Source organism: Helianthus annuus, chromosome 7, assembly GCF_002127325.2.
Source record: "Helianthus annuus cultivar XRQ/B chromosome 7, HanXRQr2.0-SUNRISE, whole genome shotgun sequence".
Taxonomy (NCBI): domain Eukaryota; kingdom Viridiplantae; phylum Streptophyta; class Magnoliopsida; order Asterales; family Asteraceae; genus Helianthus; species Helianthus annuus.
In genome coordinates, this window is record NC_035439.2 from 151265 (window position 1) to 170054 (window position 18790).

At 37.9% G+C, this 18790-nt stretch overlaps 1 pseudogene; it reads right to left on the bottom strand.

The window, feature by feature from the left end:
* LOC110867556 overlaps positions 1 to 18790 on the bottom strand; it is a 111989-nt pseudogene that overhangs the window by 83424 nt on the left and 9775 nt on the right.

Sequence of the window (18790 nt, forward strand, 5' to 3'; positions counted from 1 at the left end):
CAGTCCATCAAGCCAGTTCATAGTACTCAGATTACACTACCACTCATAAGGTTGGGCTTATTTTAGCAGTTTAAGCAGTAACTGTTAACACGTAACATGTATGTCAATCAGGGTTATTGGGCCCGCCCTAACATGCTAGCAATTTACGCAGAAATCAAATAATACTTAGCCCATGCGAGAAACAGTCCATCAAACCAAACTGGCCCAATAACTAAAGTAGGCAGCCCAGTCGAGACAAGGTGGTCTCGATTCGAGAACACGCGGTCTCGAGTCGCAACCAGGAGGTCTCGAGTAGTGCAGGTATGAGTCGCAACCTCAGAGGTCTCGAGTCCAGTCTCGAGTCGAGACTATGAGATCTCGAGTCGAGACCTTGTTGGTCTCGAGTCCCTGAGGTCTTGTCTCGAGTTATCATTTGATGGTCTCGAGTCGCAACCACCGTGGTCTCGAGTTATCACTTGATGGTCTCGAGTCGAGACCAAGGGTCTCAACTCGTTTATCTGCTGATTCTAGAACACTTGCAATATTTTACTATCCAATAGAATTCTGTTTTCATGATTTGGTGTACTATCCAATGAAATTTCTCAAACATGTTTTCTTGTCTAATCTTCATTCAAAACAGATCAAAACACACAATTTTCAAACCTTCAAACATATTCAACACATATTCATCTAGTTCATCATTAGGGTTTTCATCTTAAACAAACATGTTCAATTAAACCGATTTATACTAGCATAATACCCCCAGTTTAATGTATTATCAATCATCATCATCCAAACACATCCAAGAACATGATAGCATCGTATTCATACATTCTTCTACTTATTCATATGTCGAGCTAGCATGATAATCAATAAATCACTCTATTCTTCCTATCCATAAACATTATTTAGTAATCAAGCATCTACATCATTTAACCATTTTTAACTCACTAAATCATACAAAATCATGCAAAGAGACCTCTAAACTAAACATGTATCTCATTCATCAAGCACACATAACACCTAGTACACATTAAAACACTAACCGGTTAGATTCCGAGGTGTGAGGGTATGAAGGATCGATGAATGGGCTTCCAAATGAGATTACAAGCAATCCGAGCACTCCCTTATGGTTGCCGGTTTGATCTGAGAGGGGTGGAGTGTTGAGTTTTAGGGTTTTTAGAGAGAGAGAGAGAGAGTAGAGGAGAGTGTGTGTGTGAGTGAGTGTGGGTTGCCCAAAATGGCAAGGTTGGCTATCAACATGGGTTATATACTAGCTCCAAGTTGGTGCACCCTAATGGGTTTCCGAGGGGGATAAAGGGAGGGGGTGCGGCCCAATCGGCCTAACTGAGTGGTCTCCAGTCGGGTTCGGGGTCTCGGCTCACTACATACATATACACACATTCATATTATATACATACATATAACACATAGCATATCAAGATAGTCATAACTTTCATATAATTCATATGTACACACTGCTATTACGAGAGGGTTACTTGGGAAAACCTAGAGTGTCACACCACCAAACTTGGCTTTGATAAGTCAAAGGTCACTTGTTTCAGGTGTAAACAAAAGGGAAATTTCAAGCGTGAATGTCGAAACGCACCTGCTGATGATACTGCTAATCCTTTCAGAGAAGATTACTACAAGAGAGCAATTTATCATCAGAACAAGGCTGAACCCCCCGGAATGAAGCAGCTTAAGGATAATCCTAAAAAAAATCAAGAGCTCTAGCTGTTATTCACGATGACGAAGGCTTTGATTGGAGTGATATTTTGCCTAAAGAAGATGCAGTAGGTTATGCGTTTGCAGCAACAACGGAAATTAAACCTTTCAGAGACACCAGAACAGCAGCAGAAAAATCAAATGATAGACAACAAAGAGCTCAATACAAAATGATCAGAATTTCTCGTGTATACAGTGAAGCTAAAAAGGCAAAAAGATGGGATGCGGATAGAGAATGTTTCCTTCATCCTGAAGGAAACATTGCTATTGATCCAAAGACTCTTAGTCTTGAAGCTTTCGCTGAGGAATTTGCTGAACTAGAAGAGTCTCAACAGAGAAAATGGTGGGGAGGTGGTGAAGAGAAAGAGAAAGAGAAAGAGAAAGAAAAGGATCAGGAGTAGAAGCCAAAGAAGATCGATGCAGGGATCATTGATACATCACAGGAGTTGACAGCTGAAAACTTGGGAAAGATGGCTGACAAGGTGCTGGCTGCTAAGGAACTTGAGGTAGACTCTAAGTCTGTATCTGAGTCTAAAAGCCAGGTCAGTTCAAATGTGTTGTCAAGTGAGTCAGGTAAGAAAGTCAAAGGTGACAGTGACTGCAAAAATTGCATGAAAAACTGCAAAGTTTGTAGTACACTCGCTTACCTTAATGATACGAAGGTTAATGATCTGACAAAAAGAGTCAGAAAGGTTGAAGATCAGATTCTTGACTGTGACAAAATGCTTAAATTTTCAAATGATCAAGTTAAAGTTAACTGAGAAAATTGATAATCAAAAAATTGAAGTAGAAAGAATTTGGAAAGAAAACGAAAAGCTAATTCATGAAAATTGTCAACTCTCAGAAAATTTTAACAAGTTAAAACAAACGATAAAGGATTCTGATGAACGAAACAGTAAAACCAGAAAAGAAAATGATCATTTAACTGGAATTCTTAGACACAAAGAGGAACAAATCGACAAGCAACTAGATGAGATTGGTAAGTTGAAGCTTCAATTTGAAGAAGCTAAGATTGAGAATGAGCGCATCAATCTGAAATTAACCAGTTACAACTCCGCAAGCTTTGTTTTACAACACATTGTTCCCAAACCCATCGGGGAAAACAAAGCAGGCGAAGATGTTTACTCGGATGGAACTGGGGTTGGGTTTCATCAGGTTCCACCGCCGGTGCTCAACAATTTTTCAACGAAAAAATCCGGGTTGGTTAATGACGATGAGGATGTTAATGAAATAAAACTTCCAGAGTCAATTGATGTTACATTTTCTTCATCGTCATCTGAAGATAGTGTTCAGTCTGTCTGAGATTGTCAAAAGCACAGCTGAAAATGTTTTGAAGTCAGATAGTGATTCAGCTGAAGATGATGAGTGTTTTCTGAACAAATATATTCCGAAACCAAAACCCAAACACAACTTAAATGAAGAACCTACTCTTGTCATGTACAAGACGTCAGGACCGGATAAGTTGTATTCGGATTCTGAGTTTCCTCTGGAGAATGTTAATGTTGCTAAATTGACAAATGTTTTCAAACTGGTTGAAATTGATCTGTCTGAAATTGAAAGTTTGAAACAGACAAAGAGGCAAATGAATTTTGAAAAGGATAAAGCTTACTACAAGAAGCCTGTTGTTCCACCGCGTTTTTATAGCAATAATCAAAACAGATGGTCGGGTGGTTATCAGGGTGGTAAGAATTATCAGAAAAAGAATGTTCAAAACAGAAGGTTTGTTGAGAAGAAAGTGTTTGTGTCAAGTTCGAGTTCACTTTCTGATGAAGAATCAAAGATTTTTTCGAAATCAAATGAAGATTTCTTTGAGAAGAAAGCCTCACAACCTCAGTCCGAAGGCACAAGTCGGGTAGTTGACACCTGAACCACGCTTCAAATGCAATCAAGTTGGACATATTGCACGAAAGTGTACCAACTTGAAGCCTAAGACTGAAGTTGTGATGAACCCAAGGAAGAAAGATGTTGTGAAGGGAAAAGCTCCATTGATTGTTGAGAAAAAGATTTTGAAAAATGAAAATATCAAAGTCAAAACTGAACCTGCTAAAGATGTGGTAACTAAAAACGACAAGTTTTACAAGCGGGTTGCGTCAGCTCAACAAACATGGAAGCCAAAAGTGGTTGAAAAGAAAGTAAGTGTTCCAAAACCAAAGGCTTCTGAGACTGAAAAACAATCATCTTCTACCACACCGATAAAGATGAATGTTCCTTTGGACCATTATGAGAAACTTGAAAAACAAAATTCTGAGAAGAAAAATGTTCAGAAGAAAGACCAATCATCTGGTCCTAAAAATGATTTCTTTTTATATAAAGAGGTTGATATTGGGTCTGAAGAAAGCTTGAAGAAGAATGATAAAATTTTCCACCTTTAATCCTAAAAAGAACTGTCATTGATTTCAAGCTACTTGAGTCAAAAGAGGCTTGGGTAGCAACCAAATCTAACTAAGTATGTGTGGTTTGTGCAGGAGCTTCCGAGATCCGTTTCGTGATGGATTATGGATAGTGGAGCTTCTCGACACATGACAGGGAAAACAACTTTGCGGTATGATGTTAGAAATTTCAGTGGAGGTTATGTGGGATTTGCAGGAAATCAAGGTGGTAGAATAGTTGGTGAAGGAACGTTATCCAATGGGATTGTTACATTTGAAAGAGTTAACTACATTGCTGAGCTGCAGAATAATTTGCTGAGTATCTCGCAGATCTGTGACAGGATGTACACCACTCACTTCACAGACAAAGAATGTTTGATCTTGAAACCAGGATTTGTTATACCTGAAGAATGGATTATCATGAGAGCACCAAGAGTCAATGATCTGTACGTGTTGGACATGAGTGTAGCTACTACAACCACGGGTCAGGCTCATTGTTTTGTGCCCAGAGCAACGGAGAAGGAATCGCAATTGTGGCACCGCAAGATGGGTCATATACATCTGAGGAAAATGAATCACTTGGTGCACAATGATTTAGTTACGGGTGTTCATGTGAAAGGTTTTCATCTGGAAGGGGAGTGTATTAGCTGCGTCAACGGCAAGCAGAAGAAAAAGTCACACCCTAAAAATCAAGTCAATTCAGTCTCAAGACCTTTAGAGAGACTTCATATGGATCTGTTTGGTCCAGTGAATGTCAAAAGCATAACTGGTGATCTCTACTGTCTTGTTGTTACTGATGATTATTCCAGATTTTCGTGGGTATTATTATTCTTAAAGAGAAAAGATGAGACATTTGAAAGCTTGATGGTGTTGTTCAGAAAAATTGAAAACTTGTACCAAAGGCATATCAAAAGAATAAGAAGTGATAATGGTACTGAGTTCAAGAACAGCAAGATGGAAGAATTTTGTGATGAAAGAGGTATATTGCATGAGTTTAGTGCTCCGGACACTCCACATCAGAATGGAGTCGCTGAAAGAAAGAATAGGACGCTAATCGAAACGGCCAGGACGATGCTTGCTGATTCCAAACTACATGTCAACTTTTGGGCAGAAGCAGTTTCCGTCGCATGCTATACGCTCAACCGGGTTCTCACAGTCAAGAAATTCAACAAGACATGTTTTGAGCTAATCAATTACCGCAAACCGAATCTGAAGTACCTTAAACCGTTTGGGTCTCCCTGTACAGTTCTAGAGCTTCATGGTAAATTTGGTCAAAAAGGCGTAGAAGGAATATCCGTGGGTTATGCAAGTCCATTGAAGCGTGTATTCATTCCTAGCTTGAAGCAGATTATTGAGGCATACAATGTTGAATGTCAAGGCTTCACAATGCCGCCGCAAAATCCCGATGATTCATGGCGTTTTCACTATGATACTTTATGGGATTCGTCTGACATGAGAGAAGAAGAAGAAGATTTTTTTTGATGAGTTGGATATTCTGAGAGAGTATGAGTCATCTCAGGAAAGGTTTCCAGCTGAGTATTCAAGTCGACCTCGACAAACTTCAAATGACGATGAAGCAGGTCCAAGCAATGCTGGAGAACATGATGATATCCAACAAGATGAAGTTGCTCATGATAACAGACGGCAGAGAATGATAATCAAGAATCTGAGAATGGACCAGTATTCGATCATGGTGATTCAGATTCTGAGGGGGACCAAATTCAGATTTCAGGTTAAACAAACCCAGTCAGTGAACAAGGTGCAAATCAGAATGTTACTAATCTGGAGGGCGAGGTAGATGTTCTAGGCGACGTGATGCCAAGAACTCTTTCATACCATCCAGAGGAACTGATTATTGGAGAATTGCAATCAGGCGTCCGCACTAGACGTCAAATTGACCAAGGCCTTACTTGTTTTTATTCTACAGTAGCACCTTTACAAACTGAGTTTTCACTAAGTTGTTTTATTTCGTAGATTGAACCGCGAACATACAAAGAGGCGCTAACTGAAGATTCTTGGGTCAATGCTATGCAAGAAGAGTTGAGTCAGTTTGAGAAGTTAGGAGTTTGGAAGTTAGTAGACTTGCCTGATGGTCAAAGGAAGATCAACACTAAGTGGGTGTTTAAGTGTAAGAGAGACGATCGAGGGGTTATTATTCGAAACAAAGCTCGACTCGTAGTCCAGGGTTTTAGTCAACAGGAGGGTATAGATTTCACTGAAGTGTATGCTCATGTGGCTCGACTAGAAGCAATCAGAATCTTCCTGGCATTTGCATCTTGGAAAAACTTCAAAGTATATCAGCTAGATGTGAAATCGGCGTTTCTCTATGGGAAGGTAAAAGAGGAGGTATATGTCGGACAGCCACCGGGTTTCACCGACCTATTCCACAAAGACAAGGTCTACTTGCTAGACAAAGCATTGTATGGTTTACACCAGGCCCTGAGAGCTTGGTACGAGACGTTGTCTCAACACCTACTAGCCAACAACTTCATTCGTGGAAAAGTGGATGCCACTCTCTTCACCAAAGAGGTGGAAGGACATCTTCTGATAGTCCAGATATACGTGGACGACATCATATTTGGGTCTACAAATGAAAGATTGTGCAAAGATTTTGAACGAGTTATGAAGCAGAAATTCGAAATGTCATCAATGGGTGAGATGAAATTCTTTTTGGGTCTACAGGTTGATCAACTACCCGAAGGAATTTTCATACATCAGACTAAGTACGTTCATGATATTCTAGAGAAATTTGGGATGTCAGGTTCTACTCCGGCTGCCACCCCTCTAGCGACTAATCATGGGATAAACCCAGATCTCACCGGAGACAGGGTAGATGAAACGATGTATCGTTCCATGATCGGATCGTTGATGTACTTAACTACTTCAAGACCCGATATCATGTACCCAACGTGCCTCGCAGCAAGATTTCAATCTAACCCGAGAGCTTCGCACATGGTGATTGTGAAAAGGATATTACGCTACCTGAAAGGAACTCCATCATTGGGATTGTGGTATCCAAGAAAAGGCAATTTCACGCTCGAAGGGTATTCCGATTCCGATTTCGGATGCTGCAAAGTTAATGCAAAATCAACAACAGCGGGTTGTCAGTTTTTCGGACCTCGTTTGGTCACCTGCCAATGTAAGAAGCAAACCCTTGTAGCTCTATCCACATGTGAAGCGGAGTATGTATCTGCTAGCAGTTGCTGCTCTCAGATCTTGTGGATCCAGCAACAGATGCGCGACTACGGTTTGCAATTTCTTAACACCCCTATCTTTGTTGATAATGAGTCCGCGATTAATATTACGAAAAATCCAGTACATCACGCTAAAACAAAACATATCGAAATTCGTCATCACTTCATCCGAGATTGCTTCGAGAAGAAGTTGATACGAATTGAGAAAATCCACACTGACAATCAAAAAGCTGATTTACATACCAAAGCGTTTGATAAAACTCGTTTTAAATTTCTTTTAAAACTAAATGGTATGAAGCTCTTATCGGTGTCGGATGGAATCATTGGCGTTGATGAAGGTACTGTTGTAGATGATGATGAGAAACAATCTGCAATAGTTTGTCAATTTTTACTTGTTCTGGTATTTAGGGGGAGGATAGGTTATTTTTTTGAAAATACAAAAACAGTAAAAAGTTTAAAATCCAAAAAAATAGAAAACTGAAAAAGAGCTTGTGTAAAAAGGGAAAATGATAGTACATTGGCTTGAAAGTTACGGTACGCTAAAGATTTGTATAGTATAAAGCGTTAAACAGTCTCGCTGATGATGTGTCGATAGGTTTTTACACATTTAGAAGGTTTGTTCGGGATATAAACATAAAATTCAAACTTGCTTATTTCGTGGGGAGCACTACTTGGATATATAGGTAACCCCTGAAATCTCGTTTGAAAGGTCCCTCTTTCTGAGATACTAGGTCTTTATACTCAGTGATATCTGGGGTATTATTCCGGGACTTCTGCTGAAAGGAAGTTCTGACCTAGTCCCCGCATAATACTTTCTGCATTGCTTGAAAAATAGTGCCGCCCTCAGCATAAAAAAATGATGAAACATTGAAAAATGCTAAATCATGTGTTGTTGTAAAAAAAGATCCTCTAAAGGGGACATACCTAAAGTCGAACCGTCATCTCTCTACTGAACGGAAGTTCTGACCTGAGCTCTCACGGTTTCGCATCTAACCCGTTACAGATATCATCTGTGGTATACTCACCTGTAAGACTGAATATTGGGATCTGGATACGGGAGTATATTCAAGAGGTGAGACACATGAATGAGTTTAAGTTCTTAATTCATCTAATTCGTATCCTGGACAGATTGAAAATTGTATGAGAAGTTAAGTGGATCAGCATATCGACAATCTACGTGAATTGTTTAATTCTGAGTATGAAATCAAAGCTTAACGGTACTAGTGACTTGTCTAATAGCTGATATGATTCCCTAACACGCTCACCAAAAATATGTCTGTAAATAGTTTACTTTTATTGCATTTTATTTCTGTATTTCATTTCTAGTTTAGAAACTTTATTGAAAATCCAAAAAGATTTATTTCTGCTTTATTTTCCGACAAACCAGAGAAGAAAGTTGATTGTCAGATTCTCAATGTTGAAGCAGATGCAAGAAGTTTCTGGACTGGAGGATGAAAAGAGCTTATCATAATAAAATCTGTGTGTTGAAAAGTCAAAAACAAGTTCATTAATTTGAAACTTGTTATTTTCAGAAAGTGTTTGAAAATTGTTGTACTAAATCAGTTTTCATTTTGTCACAGATCAACCAAGGTCATTAAGCTGGACTTGGTAGATTAATTGAGTAATCAGGGTCATTAACTTGGACCTGAATACTTAAGTGGACTTCTAAAACTGATAGATAATGTTAAATATTGTTGGAAATCAATAGATTGTAATGTTATCTGTTTGAGAAACAGGTTATGGTTGTGAAAGATCCCCATGGCAAGAAAATGTCAAAGATTGAACCAGAATTCAAGTCCCAGCTGATCGAGAGGGGGAGTCTGTAAAGGGGGAGTCAAGATTCTGGATCAACATTTAAATGGGAGTTTGGAGATTGGAGATTGAAGACTGAAGATTGGAGGGATCTTTTCAAAGTCAAAACAATTTGGAGCAAGAAAACGATCAACAAAGACTAAAGACTGAAGACAGGATGCTAAAGACTGCGTCAACATCCAAAGGGGAGTCTGTTAGTGCACTGATGTTTGTTAACTTCGTATTTACTGAGTCTTGTATTGTATTGTATAGATCAGGGCACGAAAAACGAGGAATCAGGATTTGTAGGTAATTCCGCTTGAAAGGAGCTAGATGTTGTTTCAAACGGAATTAAGTAATTCTGCATGAACCCGTGATTTCGTTTGAGTCGTCTTCAAGCGGAACTACTGACCCTATATATATCTGATGTCCTTGATTCATTTCACACGGAATTACTTTGAGAGAGCTGAGGTGCTGCCAAAATTTTGTCAGAATTATATTGTAAAAGATCAGGAAATCAGGAAATCAGTAATAGATATAGATTGAAAAGGAACAAGTTGTGTTGACATCTTTTACATTGATTCCGCCTTTGTATCTGATGATGAACTACTCAGAATGACTACTGTTTAGGGTCACCGGACGATCCAACAACAAAATAAACTAAAAAAGATCGAAAAAGACCATACTCACAAGACACACCTAAACTCAAAAGTGACTCTCACGAATAGTGCAGCGCCTCAAACTCAAAGCGCGTTATAAATGTGCCTAGATTTAGCGATTAAAAAAAAAGCAAACCATAATGCATGTGCGCTTTTGCGGCTCTCAAACATTTTTAACTCATCCTCAGGTCACAAATTGTTACTATAGTAACTCATTACTAAAAATCTGAGAAAACAATTAACGATCAGTCATAAAATTTGTCTAGGAAAACAACTCGTCCAATACAGGCAGAAGCCATAGGGCAAAGGGTAAAGACTTCTTGCCAATAAACCGTCATCATTACAGTTTTACAATATCATAACAAATTCAAACTAACACAACTACAAAGACAAAATTATAACTAACAGTGTACGGAAAATTAGGGCTTGGAACCAGGAGCTTACCCCAAGCAACCATACACTCTTCGCTAGTAGCGCTAGCATGATTAGCTTGACACTCGCTACCTGAATAATCAAAACACATCAGACTATGTCCAACAATTTAACCAATTATTCAATAACAAAACACTCACATAGATCCAAAATATGATTTCTACAAATCGTACAATTGTCCACCACAATATCTGCATCAATCAAAGTACATTAAACCATACAAGAGAACAAACAACTCTCTTGCTTCATAAACTTCCATCTGAAAGCAAAGTGACCGCTTTCCTGCCTGCGCTCTCTAGTGACCATATTTCTGAAACTCCCATTCGCTATTATCTACAAAAGAAAAACAATAAACACCCTATTATAAAGATAATTAAAAAAGCATCATGATGAAAACATACCAGTTGTGTACCTAGAGGGCAAGCTTGACGTGTTTTCAACAAACGCGAACACGGTGGAGATGGAGCGCATGGTTGCAGACACCTGCGTAGTGTTGTAAGAATCGCTAGTCGCTAGTCGGGCGGTGGGGTACCGACTAGCGATTAATCGGGATTAATAGGGATTAATCGGAATTAATCCGATTGAGATTTTTATATCTAATTTTAGTTACATATATACACACACATTTTTATGTGTAGTTTTTTTTTTAAATAGACATGTTTTGACCTCTCAATGACCATTTTTTTAAGTAACTGAAAGGAATTTATAAGGCTTGGTCAAAATTTGGCCGGCGTCCGGACAAAATTTGGCCAGAATAGGACCGCCCTTGACCGCCTAGCAATTAATCGGCCACTAATCGGTGAACCTCCGATCAGTGATTAATCGGGGATTAATCGAAGACTAGTCGATGGTACAGTTTGGTAAAACTCATATAGTAAGATATAATATTTTAGGGGTGTAAGCAAGCTGAGCCGCTTGGATAGGATCAGACTTATAAAAGTCGGAAATGACCCCAACTTAAACAAGCTTGAGCCGAATTCGACCCTCATATAAACCTCAATTAACTTACAAGCTCAAACTTTATGTACTAATATCCTTTAGGCTAGTGAGCCTAACAGACGGAAGAATTAAATTATTTAAGCAGCCATGTGTAACTAATATAGCCATGTGTAACTTAATAATATGTGAAAGCCCTAAACAGTAACCCATCCCCCACTGCCCTACATACGTCAACATGTATAGTTTAAGGAAACTGAACATACTATGTACGAAATATGAGTTAGATAGTTATATTTTTTTATGAGTGATTATTTGGTATGAATTATGATAGAAGTTTGGGGTGGAAAGCATACGTCGAAAAAACTAAAAAACTATTAAAATCAGAAAAAGTAAAATAGTAATATGTAAACTTATTAACTTAATTATCGACAATGACTCTTTTCAGAGTTCTTTTTAAGGCCCCTAAATCTGGTCACAGTGTAGGCTATTCAGGTAAAACATGACTTGACACTTGGGACTGTTTATCTTATTAGAATTGATTATCTGCTGCTTCTTAAAATAAGAAACTCTTAAGTTGTTAAATAGCCTATTTGTTAAATAATAAACCATCAGTAGTTTCTAGAGCATTCACAAACACGTCTTAGTCTGATTATAACTGAAGCATGAAAACAAGGAGTAATTAAAAAGCTTCATGGAAAACAAGGAGTGATTAAAAAGCAGCTTCAGGGAAAACAACACTTGTTTCAAAGAGTATCGTTCAGTTCAAAATTGTTGAAGGCTCAAGAAGCCCCGAGATGCAAAAAGTCTTTGGGCCCTGAGTCTCATTTTTGTGTTATGTAAAAAGTGACATATGGTATTTCGTAAAGGGTGTGCCTATTGGCACACTAAAGTGCCTATTGGCACACCAAACCCTAGCAAAATTAAGTTTATCTACGCAGCGTATTGGTCAATACGCAGCGTATACGGTTAACCCTATACGCTGCGTAGATAAACCATGGATCTCAGTGCCTAATAACCAATCATTGCACAGAAAACAAGGTTTATATACGCTGCGTATAGATCAATACTCAGCGTATATAAAACATCTGAAAATTTGGGTCATTTTGGTGGGTTTGAAGCATCAGATTTTTACAAGGTTTATATACGCTGCGTATAGGTCTATACTCAGCGTATATAAAGGGTGGTAAAATTATTTTTAACCCCAAACCTGTGGTAATTTTATCTTTTTAACATTTATAGTTTATATACGTTGCGTATAGACCTATACACAGCGTATATACAGGTCTGAAAATGTCATTTATACCCTTGAATTGAGGCTATACGAAGCCAAATACAAGGGTAGTTGTGTCATTTTTATCTCATACGCTGCGTAGGGATCTATACGCAGCGTATATAAAGCTCCATTTTTTTTGTATTCCATTGTTTATTTATAAAAAAAAAAAGAAAACTAACACCCGATACGATACGATATAACACGCGTATAGCCCTATATGTGTGATTTAGGTCCCGTATTGACCTCGTATAAGCCTATAAGTGTGATATCGTATCGTATAGGTGTGATTTAGATCCCGTATTGACCTCGTATAAGCCTATAAGTGTCATATCATATCGTGTAGGTGCAGTATAGGTTACGTATTGACCTCGTATAAGCCTTTAAGTGTGATATCGTATCGTATAACGAAGTATAGGTCACGTATTGACCTCGTATAAGCCTATAAGTGTGATATCGTATCGTATAGGTGTGATTTCGATCCCGTATTGACCTCGTATAACCCTATAAGTGTGATATCGTATCGTATAGGTGTGGTTTAGGTCCCGTATTGACCTCGTATAAGCCTATAAGTGTGACATCGTATCGTATAGCATCGTATAAGTCACGTATTGACCTCGTATAAGCCTATAAGTGTGATATCATATCGTATAGGTGTAGTATAGCTCATGTATTGACTTTGTATAAGCCTATAAGTGTGATATCGTATCATATAGCGTCGTATAAGTCACGTATTGACCTCGTATAAGCCTATAAGTATGATATTGTATCGTATAGGTGTGGTTTAGGTCCCGTATTGACCTCGTATAAGCCTATAAGTGTGATATCGTATCGTATAGATGTAGTATAGGTCACGTATTGACCTCGTATAAGCCTATAAGTGTGATATCGTATCGTATAACGTAGTACACGTCCCGTATTGAACTCATATAAACCTATAAGTGTGATATCGTATCGTATAGGTGTGGTTTAGGTCCCGTATTGACCTCATATAAGCCAATAAGTGTGATATCGTATCATATAGCGTCGTATAGGTCACGTATTGACCTCGTATAAGCCAATAAGTGTGATATCATATCGTATAGCATCGTATAGGTCACGTATTGACCTCGTATAAGCCTATAAGTGTGATATCGTATCGTATAGTGTGGTTTAGGTCCCATATTGACCTCGTATAAGCCTATAAGTGTGATATCGTATCGTATAGCGTCGTACAGGTCACGTATTGACCTCGTATAAGCCTATACGTGTGATATCGTATCGTATAGCGTGATATCGGGTGTTATTTTTCTTTTTTTATAAATAAACAAAGGAATACACAAAAAATACAAAAGTGGAACTTTATATACGCTGCATATAGATCCCTACGCGGCGTATGAGAGAAAAATGACACAACTACCCTTGCATTTGGCTTCGAATAGCCTTAAAAGAAGGGTATAAAGGACATTTTCGGACCTTTGTATTGGCACACTAAAGTGCCTGTTGGCACACCAAACCCTAGCAAAATTAGGGTTTATCTACGCAGCGTATTGGTCAATACGCATCGTATAGGGCATGGATCTCAGTGCCTAATAACCAATCATTGCACAGAAAACAAGGTTTATATACGCTGCGTATAGATCAATACGCAGCGTATATAAAACATCTGAAAATTTGGGGTCATTTCGGAGGGTTTGAAGCATCAGATTTTTACAAGGTTTATATACGCTGCGTATAGGTCTATACTCAGCGTATATAAAGGGTGGTAAAATTATTTTTAACCCCAAACCTATGGTAATTTTATCTTTTTAACCCTTATAGTTTATATACGCTGCGTATATACAGGCCTGAAAATGTCATTTATACCCTTGTATTGAGGCTATACGAAGCCAAATACAAGGGTAGTTGTGTCATTTTTGTCTCATACGCTGCGTAGGGATCTATACGCAGCGTATATAAAGCTCTGTTTTTTGTATTTTTTTTGTATATTCCACTGTTTATTTATAAAAAAAAGAAAATTAACACCCGATACGATACGATATAACACCCGTATAGGCTATATGTGTGCTTTAGGTCCCGTATTGACCTCGTATAAGCCTATAAGTGTGATATCGTATCGTATAGGTGTGATTTAGATCCCGTATTGACCTCGTATAAGCCTATAAGTGTCATATTGTATCGTGTAGGTGTAGTATAGGTTACGTATTGACCTCGTATAAGCCTTTAAGTGTGATATCGTATCGTATAACGTAGTATAGGTCACGTATTGACCTCGTATAAGCCTATAAGTGTGATATCGTATCGTATAGGTGTGATTTAGATCCCGTATTGACCTAGAATAACCTAATAAGTGTGATAGCGTATCGTATAGGTGTGGTTTAGGTCCCGTATTGACCTCGTATAAGCCTATAAGTGTGATATCGTATTGTATAGCATCGTATAAGTCACGTATTGACCTCGTATAAGCCTATAAGTGTGATATCAAATCGTATAGGTGTAGTATAGGTCACGTATTGACTTCGTATAAGCCTATAAGTGTGATATCGTATCGTATAGCGTCGTATAGGTCACGTATTGACCTCGTATAAGCCTATAACTATGATATCGTATCGTATCGTATAGGTGTGGTTTTGGTCCCGTATTTACCTCGTATAAGCCTATAAGTGTGATATCGTATCGTATAGATGTAGTATAGGTCACGTATTGACCTCGTATAAGCCTATAAGTGTGATATCGTATCGTATAACGTAGTATACGTCCCGTATTGAACTCGTATAAGCCGATAAGTGTGATATCGTATCGTATAGGTGTGGTTTAGGTCCCGTATTGACCTCATATAAGCCAATAAGTGTGATATCGTATCATATAGCGTCGTATAGGTCACGTATTGACCTCGTATAAGCCAATAAGTGTGATATCGTATCGTATAGCATCGTATAGGTCACGTATTGACCTCGTATAAGCCTATAAGTGTGATATCGTATCGTATAGTGTGGTTTAGGTCCCATATTGACCTCGTATAAGCCTATAAGTGTGATATCGTATCGTATAGCGTCGTACAGGTCACGTATTGACCTCGTATAAGCCTATACGTGTGATATCGTATCGTATAGCGTGATATCGGGTGTTATTTTTCTTTTTTTATAAATAAACAAAGGAATACACAAAAAATACAAAAGTGGAACTTTATATACGCTGCATATAGATCCCTACGCGGCGTATGAGAGAAAAATGACACAACTACCCTTGCATTTGGCTTCGAATAGCCTTAAAAGAAGGGTATAAAGGACATTTTCGGACCTTTGTATTGGCACACTAAAGTGCCTATTGGCACACCAAACCCTAGCAAAATTAGGGTTTATCTACGCAGCGTATTGGTCAATACGCATCGTATAGGGCATGGATCTCAGTGCCTAATAACCAATCATTGCACAGAAAACAAGGTTTATATACGCTGCGTATAGATCAATACGCAGCGTATATAAAACATCTGAAAATTTGGGGTCATTTCGGAGGGTTTGAAGCATCAGATTTTTACAAGGTTTATATACGCTGCGTATAGGTCTATACTCAGCGTATATAAAGGGTGGTAAAATTATTTTTAACCCCAAACCTATGGTAATTTTATCTTTTTAACCCTTATAGTTTATATACGCTGCGTATATACAGGCCTGAAAATGTCATTTATACCCTTGTATTGAGGCTATACGAAGCCAAATACAAGGGTAGTTGTGTCATTTTTGTCTCATACGCTGCGTAGGGATCTATACGCAGCGTATATAAAGCTCTGTTTTTTGTATTTTTTTTGTATATTCCACTGTTTATTTATAAAAAAAAAGAAAATTAACACCCGATACGATACGATATAACACCCGTATAGGCTATATGTGTGCTTTAGGTCCCGTATTGACCTCGTATAAGCCTATAAGTGTGATATCGTATCGTATAGGTGTGATTTAGATCCCGTATTGACCTCGTATAAGCCTATAAGTGTCATATTGTATCGTGTAGGTGTAGTATAGGTTACGTATTGACCTCGTATAAGCCTTTAAGTGTGATATCGTATCGTATAACGTAGTATAGGTCACGTATTGACCTCGTATAAGCCTATAAGTGTGATATCGTATCGTATAGGTGTGATTTAGATCCCGTATTGACCTAGAATAACCTAATAAGTGTGATAGCGTATCGTATAGGTGTGGTTTAGGTCCCGTATTGACCTCGTATAAGCCTATAAGTGTGATATCGTATTGTATAGCGTCGTATAAGTCACGTATTGACCTCGTATAAGCCTATAAGTGTGATATCAAATCGTATAGGTGTAGTATAGGTCACGTATTGACTTCGTATAAGCCTATAAGTGTGATATCGTATCGTATAGCGTCGTATAGGTCACGTATTGACCTCGTATAAGCCTATAACTATGATATCGTATCGTATCGTATAGGTGTGGTTTTGGTCCCGTATTTACCTCGTATAAGCCTATAAGTGTGATATCGTATCGTATAGATGTAGTATAGGTCACGTATTGACCTCGTATAAGCCTATAAGTGTGATATCGTATCGTATAACGTAGTATACGTCCCGTATTGAACTCGTATAAGCCGATAAGTGTGATATCGTATCGTATAGGTGTGGTTTAGGTCCCGTATTGACCTCGTATAAGCCTATAAGTGTGATATCGTATTGTATAGCGTCGTATAGGTCACGTATTGACCTCGTATAAGCCTATAAGTGTGATATCGTATCGTATAGCGTCGTATAGGTCACGTATTGACCTCGTATAAGCCTGTAAGTGTGATATCGTATCGTATAGGTGTGGTTTAGGTCCAGTATTGACCTCGTATAAGCCTATTAGTGTGATATCGTATCGTATAGGGTTGTATAGGTCATGTATTGACCTTGTGTAAGCCTATAAGTGTGATATCGTATCGTATAGCGTCGTATAGGTCACGTATTGACCTCGTATAAGCCTATAAGTGTGATATGGTATCGTATAGCGTCATATAGGTCAATACGGGAACTATACTACGTTATACGATACGATATCACACTTATAGGCTTATACGAGGTCAATACGTGACCTATACTACATATATACGATACGATATCACACTTATAGGCTTATACGAGGTCAATATGGGACCTAAATCACACATATAGACCTATACGGGTGTTATATCGTATCGTATCGTATAGTATAGTATCGTATCGGGTGTTAATTTTCTTTTTTTTATAAATAAACAAAAGAATACACAAAAAAAATACAAAAATGGAGCTTTATATACGTTGCGTATAGATCCCTACGCAGCGTATGAGACAAAAATGACACAACTACCCTTGCATTTGGCTTCGTATAGCCTCAAAAGAAGGGTATAAAGGACATTTTTTGACCTTTATATACGTTGCGTATAGGTCTATACTCAACGTATATAAAGGGTGGTAAAATTATTTTTAACCCCAAACCTGTGGTAGTTTTATCTTTTTAACCTTTATAGTTTATATACGCTGCGTATAGACCTATACGCAACGTATATAAAGGTCTGAAAATGTCATTTATACCCTTGTATTGAGGCTATACGAAGCCAAATACAAGGGTAGTTGTGTCATTTTTGTCTCATACGCTGCGTAGGGATCTATAAGCCTACGATATCACACTTATAGGCTTATACGAGGTCAATACGTGACCTATACTACATCTATACGATACGATATCACACTTGTAGGCTTATACGAGGTCAATACAGGACCTAAATCACACATATAGTATCGTATCGTATATTATCGTATCGTGTTGCATCGTATCGTATAGTGTATAGTATAAGTATCGTATAGGGGATGTATTTACCAATAATATTGTTTTTTGTAAATAATTTTCTTTTTTAATTTTTATAATTCATAATAGTTGTATTATTTTTAATTTTTATAATTTATATTTGTTTTATTTACCAATAATATTGTTTTTTTATAAATAATTTTCTTTTTTTTTATAAATAAACAAAGGAATACATAAAAAAAATACAAAAATTGAGCTTTATATACGCTGCGCATAGGTCCCTACGCAGCGTATATAAACCCTTGTGTTCAGTGCAATGATTACTGATAAGGCTCTGAAATCCATGGTTTATATACGCTGAGTATAGGTCTATACACAGCGTATAGGGTTACCCTATACGCTGCATATAGACCTATACGCAGCGTAGGTAAACCCTAAGTGTGTAGATAGGCAAACTGGGTATGCAGATAGTTAGGGCCTTTGTAAAAAAATATGTATATTAATGGATATAGAACTCAAATATTAATTTATCAGACATGTGGTCTACTGATGTAATTATAGTGTCTAGCATGCATGCATGCAAACTAGTAAATTATGTAGCTATACACATATTAGTCAATTACTAATATGCATAGTGCATACATACATATTGTTAGGCAGACAAACTCATTAAA